Genomic DNA, 20695 nt, shown 5'->3' with positions numbered 1-20695 from the left:
AGGCAGTGGCTGTTTTTTTCTGCTCTCTGTTCTAAAGCATCCCACATTGACTTGATAAGGTGACAATTAGAGGCATGGCACAAAAACAGTGTCCTGTGGATTTGGGAGGATGGAGGTTAGAAGGATTGGAGGGTAGTTTCCGAGGCTCTGTCCCTGCTCTCTCTAAGCTCTCACACAACATATGACATGCTTATTTGGAATTGATATTTCAAATTTTTTGATTTCTCACCCTTATCAGTACCATTTTTTCAGCAAGCACTCCCAATATATAGCTAGTTACTTATAAAAAATTATGTACACGTAGTAATATAACAAATCACATACTTTTTTGTTTGTTTCAGTCTTCAAATATTTTTTATTGGAAGGCCATGCATTGCCTTCATTTATTGTATTTCAAATCACTGTACATTTACTTTTGTGAAAACACTGCCTGCATTTTCTAGTACAAAAAAACCCCTAAAAACTGTTTCAGGAATGTAGAGAAATATCCAACTTAAATAGCGAAAAAGTGCACCATGATTACTGCTGCACTGCAGTCATTTCTGCATTTCCCATGTTTCTTAAATAACTATCTTGTCTGATAACACACAATATAAAGAGCAATTATGAAAAACAGACATTTACATATACTTCTAAAGTCTTACTGAGAATGTCCTGTTGGCATTGGATAACCAATCATAGGCGCAGCTGCAGTAGCAGGATATGCATATGCCTGTTGGTTCATACCATTGTACATATTTGGAACGTTACTTCCATATTGTTGAGTGCTATCATAACCATTCTGGTAAGTCCCTGTTGGATTACCAGTCCTAAAACTGGTCTGTACACCGGCAGACACAAAATTACTTCCAAAGCTCCCATTGGTGTAATTTGCAGCACTGTAAACACCATTCTGAGTTTTTGCCCCCAAATCTCTTTTAAGCAGACTAGAGTAACCTCTGTCATAATTTTCCCTGTCTCTAAAGGTATTAAATCCACCCCTTTTGCCCGCAGAGTATCTGTCCCGGCGGTCATCCTTCATGCCTCCTCTACCCCTGGAACGACCTGAAACTCTGTCTTCGACCAACTGAAGCAACTTGGGATTAACTGCTTGATTAGCTTCACGAAGCACAGAGATAAGGTGGCTCACTTGCTTTGTGTTATTAGGTGTAAAGAAAGTGTATGCTGTGCCTGTTTTGGTACTGCGAGCAGTTCTTCCAATTCGATGAACATAATCCTCTGAGGAGTTAGGGTAGTCATAATTGATGACAAATTTCACGGCTTCCACCTCTAGCCCTCTGGAGGCCACATCTGTAGCGATCAGAATAGGAGCTTTTCCATGTTTGAATTCATTTAGAACCCAGTCACGCTATTGACTCTTGTCACCCTGGATACCCATGGCGGGCCACCCGTCTCTCCTCATTTTTCTAGTAAGCTCATCACATCTTCTTTTGGTTTCGACAAAAACAATGGTTTTATTCTCCTTCTCACTCATCATCTCTTCCACTAGACGAGTAAGTTTTTCATCCTTTTCTACATCATAACATACATCCACGATCTGAAGAATGTTGTGGTTTGCACTCAGTTCTAGTGCACCAGTGTTTATATGTATGTAGTCTTTCAGGAAATCTTCAGCAAGCTGTCTTACTTCTTTTGGCCAAGTTGCACTCCACATTAGGGTTTGCCTATCAGGTCTTATCTGATCCACAATCTTCCTTATTTGGGGTTCAAAGCCCATATCAAGCATTCTATCTGCTTCATCAGGGACAAGGTAAGTAGTTCTTCTCAGATTGGTTTTCCCACACTCCAAAAAGTCAATCAGTCTTCCAGGTGTTGCAATACAGATTTCCACACCTCTCTCCAAATCACGAATCTGTGGTCCCTTAGGAGCACCACCATGGATGCAAGTGGACTTCAATCGACATGCTCTACAGTATTCAGCAGCTACTCGCTGTACCTGTTGGGCCAGTTCCCGAGTTGGTGCCAGCACCAAGCAAATAGGCCCATCACCTCTCTCTAGGAATGGCTGATGATTGATGTGGACGATAGCAGGCAGCAAATAAGACAATGTTTTCCCGGATCCAGTCTGTGCTATTCCAACCGTGTCCAATCCACTTAGAGCAATGGGCCATCCCTGAGCTTGAATAGCAGTGGGTTCAGTAAAATTCTGTCTTGCAATCACATCCATGACATTTGCAGGGAAGTTTGCTTCATAAAAATTCAGAACTGGCTTTGGGCAGTTGTGACCGCTAACCGTAATTTCCTTACTCCTTCTGTATGTCTCCACCTCTTGGGCTGTGCGCCTAGCCAAATCAGGGTGTTCTTGATAAAAATTCTTCTCAAATTTGGGCAGCTCATCAAGATTCCACTTCTTTTTGACTAGTTTCTCCCCAGGGTTTCCAAACGTCTTTCCAGATAGGGGCCCTGCCCTACTTCCCCCAAATCGAGGTGCAGCAAACCCTCGATCCCGGCTGCAGTCTCCGTCACTCGAATAACCCGACATGGCGTCAATGGTTGCGGCTGGCGGGGAACGAAGTGGAGAGAATCGGGTGCGACGAGTCGCTGCAGGTGGCTTTGGCTATGGCAGAGCCTTGCGGGGGCGGCAGCGGCGGAGGGGCAGCGATGACAGGAGCCGGAGCTGCTCGACAAGAGACCGGTGGAAATGAATGAGGACAAATTACCTATTTTTAAAAAATGTTCATAAACTCAGAAATATTAAAAGATAAAATAAATATAAAATTTAATTTTTTATTAATAGTACAAACACTTCTTTGCTCTCACTAGCACAGTTAGTGCATTATTTTCAGTGAGAGTAAGATGACTGAATTTACTTTATTATTTTGAGAATTCAAGTCTATTTCTTAATTTGGTTTATTTTAATATTTGAGTTTAATGACTGTCACAGGTAAGACAATATTTGAGAATATAAAGATTTAAATAAAATGATTTATGAAAAATGATTCTTGATTTTCAATCTCAGTTTCAATTATGTAAAATTTTTCAATAAAATTGAGCTTCTTAATTTCTCTTTTCCTGGTATCAATTAATGTTTTTGAAAAATAATCAAATGTCATTGAATTTTTATATTCTTAAGCCTAGATTCAAACCACTTTTTTTTTTTTTTTTGGAAAATAGTGCTTGGAAACCACAATTTGGGTTGTAGGTGTGAAGACATCTTGGAAAGTCTTTTAAAAAGCTAAGAAATTCTGTTTCCAACTTTCAAATATGGATGTAAGGAAGTTTCAAAGCAATGACATATTATTTTCAGCAAAAAGGAATACTTAACGATGGAAGCTTTAGTTTTTAATACAAACTGTTATTCTAAAAATAATAAGTTACGTTTTCACTGTGAAATGTCACTTTTTCTTAGAGAAGTTCAATTAAATATGATTATGTTTTTCAAAAGGCTCTGCTTAGCACCTTATTCTTTTTTTATTAATATTTTTTATTTATTTATTTGACACAGACAGACACAGCAAGAGAGGGAACACAAGCAGGGGGAGCGGGAGAAGGAGAAGCAGGCTTCCCGCTGAGCAGGGAGCCTGATGAACGGTTGGATCCCAGAACCCTGGGATCATGACCCAAGCTGAAAGCAGATGCCTAATGACTGAGCCACCCAGGTGCCCCAGTATCTTACTCTTGATAGTCATTATTACCTAAATCATTACAGTTTGGTGACGTTATCTTTTGTAAATGCAAACCGTGCAACTCATTTTAAGCCTTTCAAATGTTAAGAATTCAATAAATATATGCTAGAAAAATGAATAATCCAGTTACTGAATGAAGGAGAGAACCAATAAGGCTCTGTGTAGCACAAAATGGTTTCCTGGTTCTTCTCCATAATATCACAGAGTTTTGTCATTCATCTATAAGTTAGTAAGCAAGCAAACAAACAAACAAACAAATAAACAAAAACTACAACTAGCCACAGGGATGACATCCTGAGAATTCTGGGTTTTAAATAATTGATTGTAATTGCTTTCTTTTGAACTGGGCCATGAATGAATATCACCTGTGGTGTTTTTTCTGTACACTTACCCTAGAATCCTGTTACAATTCCGGGTAAAGAAACCAAGGCATTAGTGGTCATGCATTTTTTTTTCCCCCCGAACACATTAGTTTACCAAAGAGTCATTCCTAATGAGAACTTTCTTTCCTGGGACATCTTTTCTTTATAATTCTCCCTTCCAAAGTATCTCTTTATGCATTTCAAGATTAATATACATTACGCATTAGCCTAGAAATACTAGTAACATCAACATTTTTATCCAACTTCCACATTATGAAAAACGTTCTAAAATTTGTGTAAAATTCCTGACGCACTTTCTATATGACTTCCGACAGTATTTGGACTGCATCTGAGTTTATGGCTGTCTTTGTTTTATGTAGTGGGAAGAACATGTTCCCCCAAGTCTGACGATAACCTAAGACGGCGAGTGAGTAATACAAGGATGAAAAATACATTTCAGCTTCAGTGCTAAATAGCGTTGACTCGGATTTCTTGGCTAAAGACAGTTTGAAAGCCAGGATTAGTTGGATGGTGCTTTGCAGGCATGGTGTAATGTCACGAAGTTTAATTGGAAATCACCAGTCAGTAATCAGTATTTTAATAAATAACCACAGTTAAAATCTACTAATTCTGGGTAGGGGGGGTTGGAATGATAAATAATTCATTTTCTTAGCCTAATGACTCAATTTTATCATAAAACCAACCAGTTGACCACGTAAGGGTTGTGATCTAGTCATTATTTTGCGTTTTATTGTTCGTATCAACAGTGCAGTAACTCCTGCAGCATCTCCAACTCCATTTATTTTGTGGGCATATGTGATGATGGTAGAGATAGTAACCACTGGTGGGGAGGAAGTTTGGGAACAGCGCAGTGAAATTACCATACAGCTGTGCAGTATCACAAAATCATAAACTCCCATCCTCTGTTTTCTCATGCTTTTTCTTTCTTGGTAGATCCCAGAGGTACTGGGATGCTGCATGGACTGGTTTCACAACAGACCAATGAGAATTATGTCTGACAAACATCTGCCCCTTTTGACTGGTTCATTCAAAAGGCACTAATGGGAGCCTGTCTGTGTCAGCTACCATGGGGCATTATGAGCCCTAACAGTGGGCAAAAGTCAATATAATCTCAGGGAGCTAATAGTCAAGTGAAAGACAAACAACCACTACAGAAACATAAATAAAATAAATGTAAGTGGTGAAATGTGTTATAAATAAAACACAAAGAGAAGCATAAGACTTGATAAAGCAATCAACATTTTAGCACTTTCACTTGGGCATTATATTTCACGAGTGTATTATGTGTGCTTCATCTCACTAGTGAGAGACATCTCTTAAGGATAAACAGTGAGAAAGGGGTTCTAGAACAGTGTTTAGAGACTCTGTGACAAAGAGTCTGGATGAAGAAACACAGTTAACTCTGACATCATATTTATTATTGTTTTGCAAGATCTGTGTTGTCACTGACGTCCCTCTTTATCTAATTCATGTCGATGGGGCAGCTAATTCCATAGGTATTATCTATTGCTATGTCTTGTTTATGTGACATAAAACGTATATAAATTTTGAAATGCATGTATAACACATATAAAGTCACTGTAACACTGAGACGTAAAATCATAAAGGTTACCATTACTCGGGGTGGATTCATTGACACTAAGTTGCACCTTGACATTGGTGTTTTAGTCCCTGGGAGTAATGGAGTACAACTAGTTTTCATATGTCAATTTTTTTGAAATTAAATAAGTCCTTCGAACAGTTCAGTTCTTTTTATCTGAAGCTAAATTCAGTGTCAGTTAGCTATTGAGATTTTAGGAAAACTTGATTAGTGGTAATTAGTGAGTTTTCTTATTGACACCATGTTTGAATAGGAAATTTACACTAGCATCTACTTTTCTTAAAACAAAGAATAAAAGAAATAATTATACTTTTGTATATAATGTGCCTCTCTCCCCTTTTTATTGATTTTTTGGGTTTTAGCTATGTAGATTATGTCTGAAATGATGGAATAGGTGAAGGTACTAAGTATGGTGGAAAATAAAGCTGTCAAACTTTGGAAGAATATAGATTACAACAGACAGAAGAATATAGATTACCACAGACAATGGGATCATAACTGGGAAGCATAAATTGGACTTTCCCAACAGGTGCGTTAGATCAATAAACCATTTTAAAAGCTTTCAAAGCTTAAACCCTTGGAAGCTTTTAAGATGCTGTGAATCTGAAAATGTATGTTTTACAGTGACCTGAGAACACTGGTGTAGATTTAGGAGGATGATTTTTAAAGATGGATGATGTCTTAAAATTGTGTGACAATACCATATGAGCACATTCTCATACATTGTTAAAGGCACTGATATAAAATACTGGGCTGTCTTGGTTGGCTGTTTTAAATAATAAAGCACAACACGTAAGATCAGCCTTGGCTGAAACTAAAAGTTTTCCTGATTCTGTGATGGGTAAAAAAATAATGAATTTCTCAACAGAAATTCAATCAAAGAATGAAGTCCTTGATATCTTTTTGACATGGACAAAAGATAGGCTACAAAAAAAAAAAAGATAGGTTTTAATTTAGCACTTACAGCAGGAAAGCTGAACGCATGAAATCTTATTTGGGGACCTCAGAATTCATATGACCAGTTTGATTGCTCTCATTTAGAGATTAAACAAGCTGAGATTATTTAATGCATCTCAAATTTCAACACTTTTCAACAGAAATAGTCAAAAAATACCATGCATTTTCAGTCAATTTGAAGAAAAGAAATTGTAAGGGATTTTATTTCTTTATTTTGTTGTTAGTATGATTTACTTTTTTCCAGCTTTATTAAGATGTATTTGACATATACCATCATGTAAGTTTAATGGAATGATTTGATATATGTATATCCTGCCAATTATCATCACAATAAAGTTAGTTAACACATCCATCACCTCACATAATTATAATTTTTTGTTGTTGTAATGAGAATTCTTAAGGTATACTCTCATAGCAACTTTCAAATATGCAATACAGTATTGTTAACTTTAATCACCATGCTGTACATTATATCCCCAGAATTTTTTCATCTTATACCTGGAAATTTGTACCCTCTGGCCACTACCTTCCAACCCCTTCCCCTGGAAACCACCAATCTATTCTCTTTTTATGAGTTCAGAATTTTTTTTTTTTTTTAGATTCCACATGTAAGTAGATCATACATATTTGCCTTTCTCTCTCTAACTTATTTCATTTAGCATAATGTCCTCAAGATTCATCCATGTAGTCTGAAAGGTCAGGATTTCCTTCTTTTTTATGTCTGAATTATATTACATTGTAATGTATGTATATATACATACATATGGTGTGTGTGTATGTATGTATAATACGTATATACACATACCACATTTTCTTTGTTCATCTATTGATGGACACTTAGGTTATTTTCATGTCTTGGCTATTATAAATAATGCTGCTAAGAACATGGGGGTGCAGATATTTTGAGATAGTGCTTTTCTTCCCTTCAGATATATACCCTGGATCATATTGTAGTTCTGTTTTTAACTTTTTGAGGAACCTCCATACTGTTTTCCAGAGCGGCTACAACCAATTTACATTCCCACCATCAGCACACAAGAGTTTCCTTTTCTTCATATCCTCGCCAGTACTTGTTAGTTCTTGTCTTTTTGAGGATAGCAATGCTAACAGGTATGAGGTGATATCTCATTGTGGTTTTGATTTGCATTTCCCTGGTGATTAGTGATGTTGAGCACTTTTTCATGTACCTGTTAGGCATTTGAATATCTTCTTTGGGAACACATCTATTCAGGTAATTGGATTCTTTGCTTTTTTTTTTTTTTTTGCTATCACTATCAAGTTGTGTGAATTCCGTATATATTTTGGAAATTAACCCTTTATCAAGATATATGGTTTATAGATATTTCTCCTGTCCCATAGGCTGCCTTTTCATTTTGTTGACTATCTCTTTTGCTGGGCAGAAGCTTTTTAGTTTGATGTAGTCTTGTTTGTTTTTGTTTTGTTCCTTGTACCTTTGGTGTCATAGCCATAAAATCATTGCCAAGACCAATGCCACGGGGCTCTTTCCTGATTGGGAGATTTTAAAACATGTTTCTAAGAGAGACTTGGGGCATTGGGTCTCTACATGATATTAAACAGTCTCAAATTTTACAACACTGTAATTGAGATCAATGGAAACTACAAAATCCACCTTCTTTCCAACCCCTTTGCTTAAAACTCATTGCCTCATAGTTTTGGTCCAAGTTCTAAGCTTGGCCTTTCATCTCCAGTGTTCCCTGATGCACAATTTCCACTTCATCTGCCCACTCACGCTCAGGTTCATCGACTGGATTTTGTGCACCTACATACCCTGTTTCTGGGAACCAGTAAAGGCTTAGTTATGATGTTTGCCCTGGATTGTCTCCCTTACCCACTCACACAAGCTGGAGTTCCTTTCTCTATCTGTGACTCTTTGAAAACCTTGGGCTGAACTCTGTCTGCCAATATTGCCCTCAGATTATTCTTGCTTTGTAATCTGCTAAGGGAATCCTCTCTACTTTTAACCATGGATCTCTCAGACATGATTTTATAGTCTGCCTTTGGCTCTGTATACCTTTAGACAGAATTCAGAGATTACCCCCCCATCCTATCCTCCCTCATTTGTTTTAAAATAAGTTTTGATCTTGCAATTTTCTGATACTGTTAACAATTTGGTAAATTCCCAATACTGGTGCCATATGCAAATTATGAATTTTGAAAGTTTCAATTGTCATTGTTTGGGGCAGTTATATTACCAGATATTTTTTCTATGTAAGTCTGTTTGTATTCATTTCCATGATGGAAAAATTGGGAGAAAGGCAAGCCTGAGCCAACAGCGATGTTGGGAATTCAGCAGATATTTCCCAAATAGGCTATATAGGCTATATTAGTGGACATTGCTGAATTCACCAAAATCTTTTCATTCTGGCACTTGGGCACATGAGATATTGGCTCAGTAGAGTGAATCTAGCTTTTAAAAGTAGATTCATATTAACCAAACTCCTGGTACTATGAAAAAGCCAGAAGACCAATGTATTTACATGACAAGCAGAACTATTCTGGGGAGATGAGAATTCTCATGTGAGCTTGACTAGTTCATTCTTTTTCAATTGACTAAAACCAAACCATGATCAAAAATTTGCTTGGTGGGACAAGAACAAGGTGAGTGAATTTATGAGTAAGTTTTTAGTAGATGAGACCAAAACAGCTCAATTAAATCCCTATAGAGATTCCTTGGGCTATGTTAACTATGATGCTTGTGTTGGTCAGTGCTATCGTAGAGGCAGGAAAATAATTTATTGAAAATCTGTTGGTTCACTCACAAGATCTTGCAAAGACTGGGGAGCCAGAATCAGAAAATGAGCAAGAATAAAATAAGGCTGTGCTAAAGCCATGCTAGCGAACCCCATGAGCGGAATTATGCTGTCTATGGCTATAGTGGGTGCTGGTCACTGGGGCGCCCAGTGCATCTCCAACACCGGGTCCCTTACACTCGATGTGCTAGAGCTGTGTTCTGTAGCCAGAACAATATCTCTACTGCTTCTGCTTCTATGCTTCCTTAGTTCTGGATTCTAGGCCTGGTAGGTGCTTCCAAATGGCTGAGCCTCCTATAAGACACATGCCATATGGATATCCCAAGCCTAGAAATAGAGTTTAGGTATCGGGTGGCAATAAATAAATAAATAAATAAATAAATAAATAAATAAATAAAATAAGAATAAAAATGGCAAATATTCATTAGAACGCCTTGTGACTACAATAGGCAGCCTCCTCCACCAGACAGTGGTAAGTCAGGAACTGCTGACATTGTCGCGGGGTTTCCAGTAGTACCCATGTCAGTGTCAGATCGAGTATCAAGTTCCAACTCTGACACTTTCTTACAGTGTTGGAAAAAGAGACGAAAAGGACTCGGTACACTGCTTGGCACTGGGTAAGTGTTCATTAAACAGAAGTTATTCCTGTTTCCAGTTCTGCACACCCCCTCTTCTCACTCAGCTGTCCTCTCTGCAGAGGGTTAGTCCTAGAGGTCAGGCAGATGACTGTGAGTAGTTCTAGAGTCATCCTTTATGTGCTGGTTTCATAGTTAACCTGTCAGGGGCAAGGAGGTTTTGCTTATTTCCAAGTCGTAGAGAAAGCCTGACTCAGTGTCCACTGACAATGTTTATAAGGGTTGTTATAAAAAGAATAAATAAGGCTACACTCAAGAAAATGCCTTGCATTTTACACAGCACATTTTACACTAGGGATTTTATAGGTATAAACTTTTATTTCCTTTTCCCCGGAATGTTCTTTTCAGTTTTTGTACTTCAAAATAAAATTAGAAATAAAAATATTAATTGATTTGTAATTTTGCTCACCATCACAAACGCATTCCTTACCCTCTTGTCCTCAGCCATGTACAGTGATCCAGGCCGTGCATTTTGGATGGGGGCAGAGCAGTAAATGAGATACACACCCTATTACATCAGTGCAGGGTAAGATTTACTTTTAATGAGATTTAACAAACCATTTCAAATTTTGAACAAGAAGTCTATTTTTTCCCTCATTCTTCGAAGATATGAACAGATCTCTTCTAGCAGGAAATGCAAAAATATCTCCGCAAGTTTCTTTTTATTTAGCATATAAAATTTGTTAAGCATCTGTCCTGTGCCTAAACCATTATAGGATTATGTTATCTAATTTGAGTCTCAAAACAGCTCTGTGAAATCAGTTATTTATTGTTATCACTGTAAAAAAAAGAAAGAAAGAAAGAAAGAAAGGTAGCTAATTTTATTTCATTTTAAACCTGGTTAAAGAGACAGAGTAGTTTTCTAGGTCCTTGTGTTTTCCTAGACTAACACATAACATATTTGACATAGTTTTCTAACAGTGGCACCAAAAGCTCTAAGATTCACTAGTGGAGAAACAAGAGAACTTATCCCCCACCTGTACGGAACCCGAAAGAAGACAATGTCACGCTGCTTTTCAGGTGATGTCTGTCGATCTTCATGCAGACAGCGCAACAGAGCTGCTGCGCGCACATGCACACTGAAACCAGACAGCCTGGGTTCGAATCACGACTCTGTCACTGACGGGCTGCATGACCTTGGGAAAGCCACTTAACTTCTCCATGCCTTAGTTCCCTTATCAGTAAAATTAGGTAGGTACTATGATTTTAATCATTTTGCAGATGAAGAAACAAAAGTCTTAACGGGGTGGGGTGGGGAGTAGCAAATGGAAATTTAACGTTTTCAGGTTAGAGCCCGTGTTTCATCATTACGTTTCCTCCACATCTTACACCATATCAGTAGCAGGTGGATGTCCAATAAAGTCTTCTTAGATTAACAAACAATCTCAATCTCTTTAAGTTTATGGTGTTGGGTGTTTTGGGAGAGGGAGTCAGAAAACTGAAAAAACAATATTATATTTATCTCTAAGTCCCCAAATGATAAAGAAGGGTATTGAAACCTTTCTTCCTACATGGTCATACATCTTTCTCTTTAAGGAGGCAGAGACATATTTAACATAGGGTGGTATCTGAAAGGCAGACCTATGAATCACGGATCCACCACCTAGAGCTCTCATGACTTTGAGAAGGTTGCTTAACCACTTGGCTTCAACATTGTTATATGTAAAACGGGGAAGGCAATCCAGAAACACAAAATGGGATTGTGTATGAAATTACCTGATACACGGATGTGCACACGGATGTGCATTCTTTTCCTGTTTCAATGGAGAAACTCTTCTAAAAGAAGTTTGAAGTGGAGTGAAAACATGGCATGACTTGCAGTGTCACTCTGATGCACAGTTCGAGTGTTAAAGATGGCCGTCCATACGCTTGATCTTGTATACCCCTGTGATGGCGATGGTGGGGTCAAATTATTTTTTAATATTAAAAATATACCTAAAATATATGAAAACATTGCCACTGATTGCTGCCTCGAATGTCTAGCTATAAATCATTCTCTTGTAATAAAGACAAATGTGAGGCAACCATAAATATGTAAAACAGAGAGGCCAATCAAACACCAAAAAGTCAATAAAAGTGTTCTTTTAGTAGAATATAGAGAAACTGCTAATCTCAGAAACCTAGTAATGAGCTTTCACAGGTTGGAGAATAAGAAATGTTGAATTAGCTAGACCTAAAAGGGAGGAAGAAATATTAGGATCATTTACAAAAGAAATAATAAAGCAAACAGGAAAGTCAAAAAGGCAGACCAATAAATTTCTCTGGTAGCTGTATTAGTTTTTGTTTACTTTTCATTTCTAATCAATATTGCAGAGAGCAACAGAGGTGCACAATGTAACAGAGAAATAAAGAAAATTAAGAACTCAAAAGAAACAGGAAGAGAGATGATTATCATAAAATTTAGGGCTTTGGGGAAAGATCCCAGAAAAATAACAGTTTAAATTCTTGAAGGGAGAAAAGGAAAAAAAAAAAAGTTAGTGGAAAGTTCTTAGCAGATTTGTGAGATCTGGAAAAATAATAACAAGTGTAAAATACCTACGGACAAAGGGTATTTTTACTCATCCAAGGCACCTTACGTAAGACATTATTTAAACCACTACTACAAAACACTAGATATAAGAAAAGGAAGATTTAAGGTTTTAGCTTTCTTTGGCAGCAACTAGACCAGACTTTCAATTAGCATTCAAAATCTTCATCTCAAGATAAAATATCAAATAAAAATAATTAATTGATGTTGTAAAGGTACTTATCCATAAAGGACATCAGCTCTTTAACCCTGAGATATGAATCTTGGATTTGTCATCTACCAGAACGATGTTTTAAATCTGTGAAACCTTCTGAAAAACCAAATAATTTACATTGTCATTTATCTTTACTCTCAGAAAAATGCAGTGTTCCTTAAAGACAGAATTATGAAAAATTAAGCTTGTCTACACAGGGAAGAGTCAGGCTCAGAACCAAATAAATAAGTCCTTGGATTGATGCTACCAGCTCCAATCCAGCTACCGTGCCATTTGGTGGGATTTTTAATGCTGTGTATTTAAAATTTTGATCCCATTTATCATCTACCCATTACCCATGGAAAGTATTTCAAACGTAGAAAAGTTACCTGGAACGATGATTTTCTCCTGTAAGCTGTTGAAAGTACTCTTCAGCACTTTGAAATGTCTAAACACTAAAACAGATGCCACAACTACTAGTGTGTCTGGCTGTAAAATTTTCACCGGCTACCTATCAATTTTTAAAAATTTACAAATCTAGATGAACCAAATCGAGAGGAACATGTTAACTCTTAACGTCAGTTTTTCATTATGCTAGTAATGTTTGTCAGTAAAGCTATATTCTAACATACTTTCATGAAACAAAGAATAAAAGAGATTTGGATGCAGTATTAGACAAAAAAAAATCACTAAATTCTTGGAATCTATAGCTCTAACACATCTAAAAAACACAATAAATTTTTTAGTAAGAGGGTATTCTTTTTAGCATGCTTTCCCTTTAGCATACACTTGTATGTGTAGTGAATTTAGACTATAGATATTAATCTTATAGAAAATGAATTTAGACTATGGATACTGTTATACTTCAATAGTAGAACAAAAATAAATTAGACCACTAAGGTTATAGCTCAATTTTAGGGCAGAATATTAGTAACAATGCTGGGTAAAACTGAATGAGCAGTTTAAAGATAACTTGACCATCAAAACCAGGCCAGCAACCTATGGGCCAAACCTCACCCATTGCTTTATTTTTGTAAATAAAGTTTTATTGGAACACAGCCATGCTCACTTGTTTACATATTGTCTATAGCTACTTCATGTTATGATGGCAAAGCTGAGTCTTGCAATGGACTACATGGCCTGGAAAACTTAACTTTTTACTATCGACAAAATTTTTTACCATCTCCTGATCTCAAAGATCACTGGAAACACATTTTTATTTTACAACAGTCCTTAAACCATGGAAACCTCATAATTTAAGATTAGGGTTCATCATACCCTTTTATTCAATGAGTTACTATTCAATGTCTAGGTTATATGGAAAACTGGGGTTTTTTCCTCCTAAAAAGCTCTTAGATTGATTCAAAAGTTATGAATTTTGTGCAGAATTCAAGATGAGAAAAATCTAGCAGATCATCTAAGGGCTCTTTATTGGGATCAGCCTCAGAGTCCACAGCCTATTCAAATATACAAAATTTTATCAGTTTGTGTATCTGAATATCCTTCTTGTGAGCAGGTTCACAGTTTTCTGAGGCTGTGATGATAAGGGCTCAAATGATTTTCATACTAGTTCATAATTCAGAAAATTTAAGAATAACTGATCTAGACAAATCTTAATCTTTAAAGATAAGGATTATGAGGCTAAGAAGTTTAAATAACTTTTCCTCAAAGCTATATGACAGGAATTAAAAAAGAGAATTTCTAGCTCCCAGTTCAGAGGTTTTTATTCATGCAAGCCAATTTTTTAAAACAAAATTATGATGTAAAAATCAGAAAAGTCAAATACATGTGGAATTAAATATTGTAGGCAAGTATACTTTGTCTTCTCTTCTAAAATGTGTGTTACTTTCATGACTTGGAAGACACAGATGGGGAGGTGAGTTTGAGGTCCTGGGCCTGTCTCTCACGGTGGTACATGTGATGTTAACCAAGGGCTGTGCACAGTCTGACATAGCTCCTCTTGTGGTTTTTTGAGGACGGAGAAGGAACAGGGAAAAGAGCAAACACCTCTTAACCCAGCTGGCTGATATTGTTCTTCTCTTCTTGGTTGGTTGCCCTGCTTTATTCTCCCTGTACCTGGATGTTATGCTGAGCATCATTCTCATGAGAGGTTTCACTTTGGAGTGGCTTCTCTAGGTACTGGTGTTTGTGCTCACCACCTCGACATTCACAAGCCTCCTTCTGGGATTGCCTTCCTACCTCCACGCTGTGGCCATCCTGGCAAATCCCAACATGCCATCCATGGTCAGCTGCAGGGAGAGAGCGTGCACATCCATCTTCTGTGCCTCTTGGGGACTGGGGAGCTTGTGAAATCTCTCTCTTCTAATCACTGTGGGGAAGCGAAGCTATTGACCAAAATGCTGTTCTCCTGAGAGGGCAACTTATCTCCATTTGCTTAACCATCATATATGTATATAATCAACTAGGGATAGAGGCATTAAGGGTCATTTCTGACCCTTCTCCAGAAGCCCTCAAGGGAGATGGCTGACGCCTGCTTAGATGTTCTTTAAAATGTGGCTTATGTAGTACATTTTGTCTTCAGCTTTCAGTTTTTACCACAATTAGGGACCATGCTCGTACATCTGAATTCACAATATGGGTGTTGTTCTTTGGCCATGCAATTATTAATGGACAGTGATGTTGGTTCCAATTTTTCTCTATTACAAAGAATGCTCCAATGAGTGTCCAGGGCTCATACCTCTGTGTGGACATGAATTAATTTTTTTTTTCATAAGGTAAGCACTGGGAGGGAGAACTTCTTAATCACAGGGTACAAAAATGTGAAGTTTTAATATATATTGACAGATTGTCCTCAATAAGTGACTCTTCTAATTTATTTTCCCAAACCTCCAAAAAACATAAACATATACTCAAATACACTGTGAGCAGGACTTTGCAATCACAGCAACAGCGAAATACCTCTTAAAACCCATTATATCGACAAATGTGAACTTTTATATACTGCTGGTGGGAAGGAAAGGGAATGGGATTTAGGTAATGTTCACATCTGTCATTTCTTTCTCCAAATCTTCACCAAGAAAAATATGAGAATATTGAAAAGTTGAAACACTATTATAACAAACACCTGTATGCTCACAATCAATATACACATACATGCACGCATGCAAACACACATCTGAACCATTTGTGAATATCAAAACTTTTTATTTCTAAACACATATATCTTAGATAGCATACATTGTTTTTCTAAGTGAAGACAATTATTAACTGTATACTGTATTTGTGAAGAAAATGCAAAATAATATATGTAGAGGACCCAGAGCACTCAGATCATGGTAAAAATAATACAAAGTATTCAAAGGTATACAAAATATGTACAAAAATGATACTCCTTATTCTCCTAAACAAAAAATATGAAACTGACATGTCTGTGTGCTTTTTTAATAAGTTTTTTTTTTTAAAGGTTTATTTATTTATTTATTTGAGAGAGTCAGGGCGGGCACACTCAAGCAGGGGGCAGAAGTAGAGGGAGAGAGAGAATCCCACGTGCGGGGCTAGATCCCAGGACCCACGAAATCAAGACCTGAGCTGAAATCACGAGTCCGACACTCATCCAACTGAGCCACCCGGGCACCGTGTGTGTGTGTGTGTGTGTGTGTGTGTGTGTGTGTGTGTGTGTATTCTTAAATGAATAGTTTTTATTTACATCTTGAGTATATAAGCTATTTTTTCCTGAGTGCTGTTCTCTCTTTGAAGAGATAAAATGGAACCCGCGACGTGTTAGATATCTCAGTGAAGATATCTAGATTAATGAATAATATTTACTTTTTTGTGAGAATCAGCTCTATTGGTGGAAAAGCAACTTTGGCTAAGTTGGTCCTTTTTCATCTTTTATATTTTAACTAAAACCCACATATGTGATGTGGGTCCATAAAAGAGAGAATATAGAATTTTCAAATATAAAAAGTCAACTAATGTCTTTTAAGAAAGCAAAACAAACACGACTCCTCATGTTTCTTATTATTTTTTACATTTCAATATTTTACTTCTTTGTTGCATCTAACCATAGACTATTATTTAAAGGAAGAATGCTCTCCTGAGTAGTTTCAAATGATCCTCTGAAAGGAACACATTTTAGGAATCCCAAAGACAGAAAAAACCTTGTACTGAGTAGGGGCTCAGTGAACATTAGTTAATATCAGTTAATTGTAGATATGAATTCTTAAATGAGTTGATAATGTTCTTTTTCAGGAAGATAAAGTGTGCAATCTTACTCCTCCACAAAAGAATGAATCTTTCCTTGGTTATCACAATTTGTAAATTTGAGGTTGTCGGGCGCCTGGGTGGCTCAGTTGGTTAAGCGTCTGCCTTCGGCTCAGGTCATGATCCTGGAGTCCCGGGATCGAGTCCCGCATCGGGCTCCCCGCTCAGCGGGGAGTCTGCTTCTCCCTCTGACCCTCCCCCCTCTCGTGTGCTCTCATTCTCGCTCTCTCAAATAAATAAATAAATCTTTAAAAAAAAAATTTGAGGTTGTCAAAAACTTTCTGACATCCTAAACCTTTGTTTTCATTACAAAAAGGAATCTTTATCTTTTATGAAGTAGCGTGCTTCCCATGCATATAAAACCTGGGCTGTGTGAAATAGTCTGTGGGTAACATCTTTTTACATAGATGTTGCTCCTAGAGATTGCAATATGCACAGTGCCGGTTACTATAAAGTCTGATTAATTAACTTTTGTTTTTTAATAATTTATATGCCATAGAATGCAAGTCAATCAGAAAATTACATTCAGTAAAATTTTGCTACCGGATAATAAAATGAAGTCATTAGGAGCCTACAGGACAGATACCAAATAACAATTAAGAACCCAATTTTCTTTGCTGAGTTGGACTTCAATAAAATCTTTGCTTAATCTTCGGGAGAGTACTTCTTTGTTATTAATTAAATCCAGGATTTTTGCTGTTGAAATCACCACACTGGTTTAGTTTTATTTTTGCAAGGCTATGAGAAATGTTACTGCTGCTCAAACATATCTAGTACACAACACATAAAAATGTATCTCATGCTTTGTGAACAGAAACAAAAATTCTCAAGCATTAACAATTATATCAGTGGGAGTCTTTGCATTAAATTAAGCTTGGGGGAAGGAAGACATGTGGGCTGTAAACAAGAAAAATATTTCTCTTAAGATAGTTAAATGTTAAGTAGGTGCATTAATCAAATTATGATGTAATGTTCTGCAAAGTCAGCTATAAAAAGTGTTTTCCATTAGTTTTCTACTTTCACATTAATTTTTTTGCAGTAAAAACTAACTGCTATATATAGCAAAAGGAAAGTACCTAACTTGATGTGTAATTTCCTTTTGAACCAAAGAACCTATAAAATTTCTGTGTGAGAGAATATTAATTAATATATCTTTTATGGCAGAAAACCTTAGCACTTTGGATATCTGCCTGTCCCTTTTTGAGGGCAAAAATTATTTCTTATTCTTTTTTTATTTTTGGCAAATTTCTAGTGATAAATGCAGTGCTTGGAACATTTTCACAGCTTGTTGTTTGTAGGAGGAAGGAAAGATGGAAACAAGAGGGGAAGGAAGGATGGAAGGAAGGAAGGAAAGGAGGGAGGAAGGAAGGAAAAAGGGAAGGAATTTATGTCAGACAATCTAACTCGATTAGTAAATTCTAGGAGGTGCAACATACATATATATTAGAAAGGAAATGTACTTTGAAGTTCACGATATTTAAAATCATGAAAAAAATCCTGATGAATGTACATCATACCTTTTTGTATTAATATAAGAAATGCATTTTAATCCATACAAGTCATTGCTAGTTTTAATCTTGGACAATTTACAACCTTTGTTAGTTCAAATTTCCTTGTGTGAATCATGATGGAATAATCTCTAAATTTTAGCCTTGCTCAAATTTTTACACCACTACAGAAGAAGGGCAGAGGAGGGAGTTCAAAGCAGATTGCCTTCTCCATGTTTTTATAGTTGGTAATGGAGGTGTGCATAAAAGTGAGCTTCTGTGCTGGGTACTTACCCAGGGAAAACAAAAACACTAGCTCAAAGAGATCCATGCACCCTTATGTTTATTGCAACATTATTTACAATAGTTAAGATATGGAAGCAACCAAAGTATCCACTGATAGATGAATGGTTAAGGAAGATGTGGTTTACATATACTACATACAACAGCATGCACTCGCGCGCGCGTGCACACACACACACACACACACAGTAGAATATTTTGCAGCATGAAAAAAGGATGAGGTTGTCCCATTTGCAACAACATGGATGGACCCAGAGGGTATTGTGCTAAGTGAAATAAGTCAGACTGAGAAAGACAGATTACATATGATTTCACTCTTATGTAGAATCTACAAAAACAAATGAATAAACAAACAAAAAGCAGAATCGGGTCTACAAATAGAGAGAACAAACTGATGGTTGTCGGAAGGGAGTGAAGTGATGGGCAAAATGGGTGGAGGGGAGTGCGAGGTACAGGCTTGGTTATGGAATAAATAAGCACGAGGCTAAAAGGCAGAGCATACGGAATACGATCAATGATACTGTAACAGAGCTGTATGGTGACAGATGGGAGCTGCACTTACTGTGAGCACAGCATAACGTATAGAGTTATCAAATCACTGTTGTACACCTGAAACTAATTTAACATTGTGCGTCAACTATACTCAAGAAAAATTTTTTTAGGTAGAGTCTGTTCATCAGAGAAAAAACAAAAAAACAAAAAAACAAAACAACAAAAAAAACCGAGCTTCTGGGAAACTAGCAACAAATACTGTAAGGTCATTGATCTTCCTCCTGACCCCTCCCCGGCCAGTGGCCATGGTAATGGCAGCAGGAATGGTGGCAGTTGGGCCCGGGACAAATCTTTCAATTTCCCACATCCGTAGCAGACTCTGCAGTGGGATTTCTACATTTAGAAGCTCACATTGTTTGTTCTTTTGTTTGTTTGAAGAAGCCCTGTGTGAACAAGAGTTAATCAGTCCAGTTTCCTTTCCTTTAATGCAAGATCACGAGAGCTTTGGGGAATGCATTTCATTTCCTTGGGTCATGAAAATTAAAAAAAAGTAAATTTATGTTTAATGGATCTAGTAGTTGGGGAAATTATACATAAGCATACTGCTATAGAACAATGTTTTTTGGTCAGGAGGCATTCCTAGGTAGGAGAAAGTAAAGTTCAGTTTTATAGCAGTGCAGTTTTAGTTTGCAATATATAAGAATTTAAAAGATGAAAAGAAAGCCAAAACAGTTTTGGACTACCTAGGGACTCGGAGAAATAAAACTAACCTGCAGAAAAGATCATACAATTACCATAACTAATTTCAGAAATGTAATGAAGAAACGTAGCTTGGGTTTGCAATTAAATTAGGCAGGAATCTAATAAAATTCCAAAATAATTTTAAGGAGTAACTTACTTGGTTATTTTGAAACATGTGATTAGTTAGTTTGCTGAGTGAGTTTGTCTTCTTTTTAGAATTTGATCTACAATCAAAGTAAACCTTCCTTAGGAAAGGGTAGAATTTCTAGCCAAATGGTTGTAGGGAACAGATATGGGTGGCTATGGGGGGAAGCCTTCTGAGTTAAGCTCCTTGAGGGCAGGTCAGATATATCTGAACTTCCCATATACCCACTAGCTCAGCACTGAGCTCAGGAATGCTCTCTAAGAATTTTTTTTTGGTAATGATTTGCTTAGGAATTTAGGTATATTATCTGCAATAATTATTGTTGACATAGAATAAAATGTCCTAAAAATTTTCGAGATGAAATTAATATAGTCAGAGTTCTGGGTCTCAACTGGAATTTATCAGTGTTCAAATACCTTAAAAAGATCATTTCTGAGGAAATATTTTAAGTTATTTTTAGACAGCCTGTGGCCAACCTCCGATGAAAGTGGGATACCTCCCAGGACCAATAATTTGTCAAGTGCCAAAACCTGTACAATGGAATGGAATTCTGCCTTCTGACAGCCTGATATTTAAAGCGTATGGGTCTCATGTTAGAACATCCAAATCTG

At 36.9% G+C, this 20695-nt stretch overlaps 1 pseudogene; it reads right to left on the bottom strand.

Moving 5' to 3' along the window:
* Window positions 1-349: 349 nt before the first annotated feature.
* Window positions 350-2644, bottom strand: LOC112834709 (probable ATP-dependent RNA helicase DDX5 pseudogene; annotated as a pseudogene).
* Between the last annotated feature and the right edge of the window lie 18051 nt (window positions 2645-20695).

The sequence above is a fragment of the Callorhinus ursinus genome, unplaced genomic scaffold, assembly GCF_003265705.2.
Source record: "Callorhinus ursinus isolate GAN/ISIS: 27379988/994484 unplaced genomic scaffold, GSC_fseal_2.0 scaffold17, whole genome shotgun sequence".
In the NCBI taxonomy this organism is placed as follows: Eukaryota; Metazoa; Chordata; class Mammalia; order Carnivora; family Otariidae; genus Callorhinus; species Callorhinus ursinus.
Note: the sequence above shows the minus strand (reverse complement) of the source record. Positions and strands in the feature narration are given on the sequence as shown.